The sequence below is a fragment of the Contarinia nasturtii genome, unplaced genomic scaffold (genome assembly GCF_009176525.2).
Source record: "Contarinia nasturtii isolate CC-2019 unplaced genomic scaffold, AAFC_CNas_1.1 Cnas_scaffold_695, whole genome shotgun sequence".
Classification (NCBI taxonomy): Eukaryota; Metazoa; Arthropoda; class Insecta; order Diptera; family Cecidomyiidae; genus Contarinia; species Contarinia nasturtii.
In genome coordinates this window covers 4,304,260-4,313,247 of record NW_022198046.1, presented here as the reverse complement: position 1 = coordinate 4,313,247, position 8,988 = coordinate 4,304,260, and positions in this window count along the sequence as shown.

The window sequence follows — 8,988 nt, the reverse complement described above, 5'->3', positions numbered from 1 at the left end:
AATAGAACACACGTCTTTTATTTCTGCTGCTCTTTTAAAATATCACAATTTTCTCTATTGAAACGAGAGATTTCAAATGAACACAAACGAAAAGCGTTCAATTTAATGTTTAAAATGGTTGGTCAAACAGTGATTCGCCCAAACGTGTCAAATCGCATACATAAAATGCGAACACACAGTAAAGTGCAACGCGATATGTGCCTTTGAGGCACTGCCTTACTATTAATTTCGTTTTCCCATCCATAGTGCGGCGTGCCATGGACACTATGAGCCACTGAATATAGATGAGTGAGTGTGACTTTGTAATCTGTATCCTTGGAGAAAAACAGAATGCGTTTAAATTGAAATGGACATAATCTATATTGTTGGTACATTCGGTCGCGATGGGTTGTGCGAGAGCAATGCAAACATATTTGCTGTAGTTTTATTGCTGCTCACAATGATAAATTGTGCAATCAAGTTAATTGAATCGTTTGCAAATTAATTGTTATTCGCGGTCGTTGCGTTGTTTTGTTTCCACTTTCTCAACAATTTCTGGTCTCCGTGCATACCAGATCAACTCATCTTTTCCACGTTGAGCCTCTTTGTTTGATGATACTTTGCATCATTGTTATTTATGTATATCGTTACAAGCTTTTTGGAGTGAATGATAGATGAACCATTTGCGCTAGGTGCAGATCAATTTTAATTGTAACAATAAACGAATTTTATTGCAGCATTGACAGCGTTCTATTTAGGGGAAATCCCGTTTTAGCTTGGATCAAAACGTGTAAAAATTGAATGTTGAATATTTAAAATCAGCAAATAGTATGTAAATTACCTTAAGCCTATTCAGATTTTTTGTGCAAATTGTGGTATATAAATTGCAACTTATTCATTTACTACAAAAATATGAAGCTTATTTTCATTATTTAACTGAGAATTGTTTGAGTTATTGCTATAGCATCACAGTGATGTCTTCTATGTTATGACGAACGTAAATTGTGTGGGATGAATCTAGGTTTCAATGTGATAGAGCAGAGAATATTGTGACTGGTATTATTTAGTGTTATTCGGAATTATGTTTGTGAGCTGGGATTTACCGGGAACTTTACTATGGCACTATGACATTCAAACGAGATTTCCCCTTGAAGCGATTCAACGAAAACTTCTGTACGACCACCAAGATATCTTTGATTAAATTGAAAAATATACACTGTTTGTCTTTTTCCACATAACAAATGTTATATTGTTATTTTTTATCGCAGGGTAAAGAGCAAATCCATCCTAGTTCCGTACGGATCCGTGTCGTTAAAACAACTTGTACCCTTGAATGAATTAATTTTATTCAATTGTTTTTGCACAAGTTTCTGGTGCTTTCCTGAAATAAACTTTGTTCTTTTTGTGTAAAACATTTCTAACACCAACTGATGGCAGCTTAAAATGTCTTAGTTAACATCTTAAAACATTTCTCTTAAAAACCGTTCGAGAGTTGTAGTTTTTGTGAGTCAAAGATGCATATAACATGGAAAAACCCATATCACGTATAAGAAATAAGTCAGCAGCAGAAATGCGCGAGAGAAAATGCTGTATCATGAAAGTTTCAAGCTCATATTTTCATTTTATGGATTTAAATATGCCAAAATCATGACCAACATAATATCAATGGATTTCGTATCGTTCAAATAACACACAAACTAACCATATAAAAAAAGTATTACACACGTACACATCGCATACGTATATTGAGTTTGTCGAAAAAAGTTTCTTTTGAATAGATTTCGAACATATTTTTGATGGTGCATTTTGTGTTTCATCGCATCTTGTAAAACTTCCCATTCAATATCGATGGAAATATATGCCGAACGAAAGCAATGCGATGCTACACAAACTTGCTTAAACGCATCCTTTTCAACAAAAGTTCTGTTTTCTTGGTTCGGGAAAAAAAATAAAATTCGACATCATTTGATTTTGCCATCGACCACTGTAACCATCCTCATTCAGGCTATTTAACGCACATTTTTGGTTTTCCCATTTTGATTATGTGTTTCTCTTTCCACATAATCACACTCACACACATTAGAGCCCAATGCAAAATGCGTACCAAAGAGCACTTTTGGTCAAAAAATGTGTTCGCATCAAAACTACAATATGTATGTTGTAAGTTACAACGAACGTGTCATTGTTACATTTTATTGTATGTGTAATACATATTGGTGTATGGCTCGGTTCGATGAATTCGGATTGATTGCGTGCGTGCATGATAATAAAAATAAAAATCTCAGCGAGAGAGAATGGCGACTGGGTGAAAGGAATGAAAATTGCAAACAAAGCATTATGCCAAAAATACATAACGAATAAATCGGCGCTATGAATAACTTCGTCAATTTGTCAAATGTAAACAAGTAAATTTGAAAAGAGAGTGCGTGACATTCAAACAAAGCCGAGCGAGAGAGACAGAGAGAGGAACAGAGGAAAAAATCGAATTTCTATGAATACGAAAGGAAACAACGAAATAAAAAAAAACATTAAAACTTTTTTAATAATAGTAAATTTGGCATTATGGGCTGAATGGCGCGCGATTTTCATTGACCATTCAGACAGTCTACGACGTAGCGTTCACTTCTATTTTTTTTTCTCTGAATTTTTGCCACGCAGCTGGTTTTCGACAGAAAGTAATTTCGTCGCCATTGACTTTCCAGACTTGAACTCTTACAATGCTCAATGAGTTCGTCACAACGTTAACGTACATACACTGTTGGTTTTGTTTACAAATCGTATGAATGAAATTTGACTTTATCGCATTTTGCATACACCTTGCATACACGAAAAAATACACCAAACACATCAGCTAATCTCATTTTTATTATTTTTTGCAGCCGGTGTATATTTGTATGAGATTGGAGACTTTTTTTTGCGAATCTCGCTAATGAGCGCCATCTGATTTTAGTGTGAATTAGATGCAAAAACTGAATTTAATTCTGTAGCATTGAAATGAAAAAGTGAAAAAACAACAACAATAGCACGGCCACACAGAGCTGTACATCTATGCGTGCTGATGCATACATACACATATACGCTTTCTTCATTCTTTCATTCCATTGCTATACGTATCTCACTGGTCAACAGATCTATGTAGCCATGTTACTGTTGTTGTTTTTTTTCTCTTTTTCGATTCAATTCATTGTAACTAAATTGAGTTCAACTATGGAATACAAGATGGCACAGATGAGGGGAATTCGCATTTTGTCTCTTCATAGGCTTAGCCGGTTGATTTTTTGTGTAACTCAATTCCAACAAATCATATCACCGCAATACAATGTTTTTCATGACATGTTCTTCCGCAGTATCACAAAATGTCATGTGCAAAAACAAATTTAAAAAAATCCAAAAAAATGTGTAAAACGTCAAAATGATACGAAAATATGTGAGAGAAATCCCAACGCGACCGGAGATTATCTCAAAAAGGGATTATTTTTATCCCATTCAACTGGTTTATTAAAAAAATCGCATATTAAAATGCTTGGCCAAATGAGTTATGACACACGGAATTGGATTTTTGCTTTATTTAAATTTAACATGTTTTAGAGTATTGAAAATATTCAGAACATTCCGCATACGTTTGGTTTGCCTTGTGGTTTTTATATGTCACTTTATTCGATGACGAACTGTTGATGATAACTTAAACCGCTTGTCATTTGGAATTTAAATCAATTTAAAGCCTCGTTCATTGAACTCGATAAATAAATCGGTGCGCGTAATTTTGGGAACTAATCCAAAACTTTGAAATGTAGTTTTCGAAGTTTCTTGTCGAATTTAACTTTATGCATCAATGTTTGAGCCAATTGAAACAGAATTTGGTTGAAGAAAACATTGGAACTTCAAGACATTCTGTGTACCATGCAAAATTCTGAGAAAAATTATGCATGGACCATCTTGGAGCTGGTGTTGGATGTCAAATATCATAAAGCCACGTTCATGTATTGAAGACAAAACTATATTTGCAAAAATATTTCATTTTTAATGAACATGATATGTAATTCGATCAATTTCAAAATATCACCCATAACATGGTTTAATTTCGAATGAAATTGGAGAGGAATCCTCAAAATGGCATAATTTTGTGCTCGAATAACTTTGAAATGTGTCCGACAATGCAAATTATAATTAAAGCATTAAAATATTTGTGAACGCAATCAATGAAATACATTAAATAAATGTGACATATAAGTAATTTTATTAGTAAATTGAAACTATAATTCCTTTGCTAGCTGATTGGGAATCAATTCGATGATATTTGGGCACACATAATTGCATAGGCAAAATGTTATATAAAACGAAACGTATGCCACACCAAATGTGTGCATTTAGATGAGGCGATTATCTGATAATGTGTTTTATGAATAACAATAATATGATCAAACATCGCGCCAATCTAAAATTGGATAGAATTTTTATTGTCATTTCGTTATAATAATAATATGATATTGCATTTGATGGAATATTTATGGATGGCCTGTTTAATTTTAGAATAGTTTCAATCTAAATGAATCGACGCGAGGGAATATCGTTACAAATATAAATGACAATTTGGATAGGTTCTATTTATATTAATGCCACTAATAAAATCATGGAAATAATTTCATGGATAATAATCAATAGAAAAAGAGAATACGGTGCGTGGAAATAAAATAAAAATAAACATTCAACAACAGCAGCATAATTGTGCCGTCGTTTTGATTGTGTGGAATGTGGAGTGAGTGTGCATTTTTCATCTCTAATTATACGCAAAGCATAAAATCTCGTAGGCAAAACAATGCTGTCGATGTTCGTTATTTGGTCATATAAATAATGTTTACAATAGCAAAATTCATCGATTCAAAACTTAATCGAGCGTTGACAGAATGTTTATCAAGTCCAAACATTCGTGCATATTTCGCGGCGCGTGTAATAATGAATAAGCTTGTAAATAATGCATTATTCATTTTATGTTCGTTAACATTTAAGCTCTCTTAACTGCAAGGTACGCAAATTTTCAATAATGAGATGCAAATAAAATCGATGAAATTGCAATGCAAAATATGTTCAAATATGGCATATCCGTTAACCACCATTCGGATGCACCAAATATTTTTGGAAACAATAATTCACCATTGAATGAAATTTGGCTGCGATCAGAAACATTTTCAAACAGAAAAACATCTTCGAACCGTTAACTGACTACTTCTTTTCATAATGAACTACAACTATAACATACATTTATCGATTTGTTTACTTGTTTACAAACTAAGAAAAAATCTCCTTTTTACTATCTTCGTGGAAATAAACTTTTTAAAATACCAAAATAAAACAAGTAAAAGAATGAAACATTTATGATTACGATGTGATAAAACGCGCTTACACAATTCTCTTTAACTTTAATCTTGGATGTCTTAATTTGAAAAGGCTGCACGCTCTTTTCTTTTAATAAATGTACGTCTTCCACGATATTTCCGACTTTTTCATTAAATACTTTTCGATTCAAAGTTTTTATGCATCAACGTCTTGTGATGAATCCTTTTCCGTACTCTACTTGCAGCACAACTTTCATCTTGATTGAATACCAAAAAAGATAAACATTTATACTCCCTTCACGTAAGAAAATACAAAAAAGAATGGGAGAGGGAGAGAGAGAGAGAGAGAGACTGAGTGCATATGTAAACTTATATCTTGGTTATGATGGCAGAAATGGATGAGAAATCCCGTGCTCAAGTCTTTGATGTAAAAGTTTGAAAAACGCATTCCCATAATGAAACTTATTTGACGCATTTCAGCGATTTATAGAACTTGATATGATTTAATTCGGTTTGGTCTTTTCAACGCAAATATTCCATAAGAGATTTGATGTGTGTATATCTGTTCAAAGTTTGGATGTGATTTTGTTGCTTTTTTTTATTATGAATTTCCTGTTGAAAGCTATCAGCGGTACCAGTGATTTCATCAGTAGCTCATCCACTGAATCATATGTACTGATTTCTTCCAACTGTGAACCAAAATGTAGTAAAATCCATGGTTTTTTCCATCATTTTGAGAACTGCTTGATACATAAATACAGACTTTGTAAAAACATCGAGAATCACTTTTTTCGTGTTTATCTTTTTGTTTCTCTTTCGCTCACCCAATGTTCTGCGCTTATTTTCTTTGTCACCGTCTCTTTGTATGTGTTTTTCCTTCTCTTGTTCCTTTTCAAAAGTCTCTTTTTGCTGTTTTTTCACGGATCTTTCAATATGAATGTGTCTGGGAGAATGCATTGATGCATGCATGCATACATTATTAAGCTTTTAAAAAAAGTTTTGCTCATTCGGTTATGTGTGCGTATACTCATGAATCGGGGTGTTATTTCAAAAGGTTGTCGCACTTTCATTTCACCCAGCTTTTGTTACTTGTCAAAAATGACTTTTATACTTCTGATGTGTTTGTTTGCGAGCTTACATTGCATACCCACCACGTCAAATATTCCGAGGGCGCGCAGAATTTTTAAACAAAAAGATGAAGTAAAATATGAATTGGCAAGAATAAAGTTGGAAAGAAAGTGACGATGATAATAAGAGCGAGACGTAAAATAAAAGGGATAATAATTGAAGTTAACGGCTTCAAATAAACGAAGAGAACGCGCGAACGAAGCAAAACAAACAGCTTCTCAACGCCACTATATCATATACAGTTCGTATGGCTTCATATTCATATATGTGCGATGCATGTATGTGGAAATTTCTTAATTTTCCATTCGTCACAGTTCGTCTCTGTTGCAATTACCATTGTCATTTACATAATCTGCGGGGATTTTTTTCTTCTGCTTCTACTTCTTCTAGATGGATATGACTTTAACATACGTGATGATGCTTTCACAATGGTATCATTATATTATCTGCTCGAAAAAAGAGCACGCCGAGGCCCAAGAAAGACATAAGAATATTAAAAATTTCTTAATTTTCGGTGCCAACGACACGAACGATTCACGAATTAAGCAAATGGAAATTGAACTCAATTTTGACGACAGTTCAACACTGAAATATGTTTGTGGCAGCTTGAAGCATACCAACTTTAACATAATTATATATACTGTCAAGCAGCCATTCCACAATCTAAATACAATGAACAATGTATGTGCACTGAAAATTAAAATTTCTTACGAAACCTGACTCGGATCAGACGTCTTGAGAATTCTTTTCATAAACAATGCATGGTCTTATCATTTCAAGAGAATTTGAGAGATCAATTCTGTTGAATGAAACAGACTCTCAATGTGGATTCATTGTGATGGACGGTTGATACGACGACGATTGGTTTGAATTATATAAAACGCAATGAAAATCACTTTTGCTTCATTTGATTTATTTTTGTTTATTTTTGCCTTTTGTTTGCATATATTTATTTTCAAATAAACACAAGCTTAAGGTTTTCATAATTTCATTCAATTCTCCACAGAGAGATTTTCATTTTGTTCGGTGTTCTTTTTTAGCAGCCTTATTTCTCTGCATTTTTTCAGCTTCTTTCAAATGTCGCAAAATTGTTCTTATTAAGATTGTTTATTAACGCGTGGACAATATTGCCATTTTCAAAATTCTACATTCTCTTGTATTATATTTCATCAGCAATTATCTTTTGTTTAGTCGGAATGCAAGCCCATAAATCAATTTAACGCTAGATGTTCTCGAAACGCCAACGCAATGGTAAAAACCGGTGGGCGCTGGTGAAGCACTTTTTGTATGGGAATATTTGTTGAAAATTCAACAATACGCCACCTATTAAAGACAATAAAGATTTTCGTTACTACTGCTGTCTTGACACAGCTCTAGCGAACTATATAGCTGTATTGCAAACGTATTAGTACTAACACCGATTCTGTGTATGCGTTTGTGTTGTAAATTTTGCACAAGCAGCTACGGTTGACGACTGAGTGCAGAATTTGCAATACAAACGGACACACAAAATCAGAGTCAGTGTGTTCTTTAGTTACAAAAATCTTTATGTATTTTAATAGATGTCGTATTCGTTGAATCTTCAACAAAAAATCTTCGATACCAGCGCCCACCGGTAAAAACAGTGTCTACATGACATCACCTGGATATATCATTAACACAATTCGGACTGTGCAATTTTGGTGTCGTTTTCTTGAATACCGTGCAATACATAGACAATAATCAGCTACCGTGAGGATGCCGAACTGTGCGGCTCGATGATTTATTTATCTATTTTCCGCTTCATCAACAAGAAAATTGATTGTCTATAAATTATTAGCAGACCGAAAACACAACAACAATAGATCTATCGCAGGTATTTATCATTTTATTTATCATTCTCACTCGATACATGAACAATAAATTTCATTTCATTCTTTTTCTTCAGATTGTTAACTCGATAGGAGTGTGTTTATTCTCTTTCTCTCTCTTTCTTCGTCATCGTGCCAAATTTCTTCCCTACATTTATCGTCAATATGGATAAAATCGAAACATGAAATATTATTGCAAAAGCCCCAGGTAACAATAAACATCCTTCCTTACTTCATACCGATTGAAATAAAAAATGATGCGAAATTATTCTTAAGATTTCTATCGCAATGTGCCTGGAGGGAACGAGAATGGAAGGCCCACCACATTGAGTAAAAAAAATATTTTCAACGAGTTCGGCTGGCCTGATTTCTCCATATCTCAAATTCATTTTTATTCCATTGATGTTGATATTGATTAACTGTATTGAGTCAAAATAATAAATGATTTTTCTACACAATATAGAATACACATAAAAAGACGAACAAAATTATCATAAAACAACTTGCGCATATTTCATATTAATAAAGCATTTTACGTCAAGTGTTGAAGCATATATATACTGCTCGTTCTTAACACAAGAAGAGATCCATGATTTGGAGAGAGAGAGAGAGAGAGATGATAACGACGGGAGTAAAATTGAGAAAACTCAAGAAATTGAGGTTGGCGACACGTCGATGTTGCCTTTGAATATACTTTG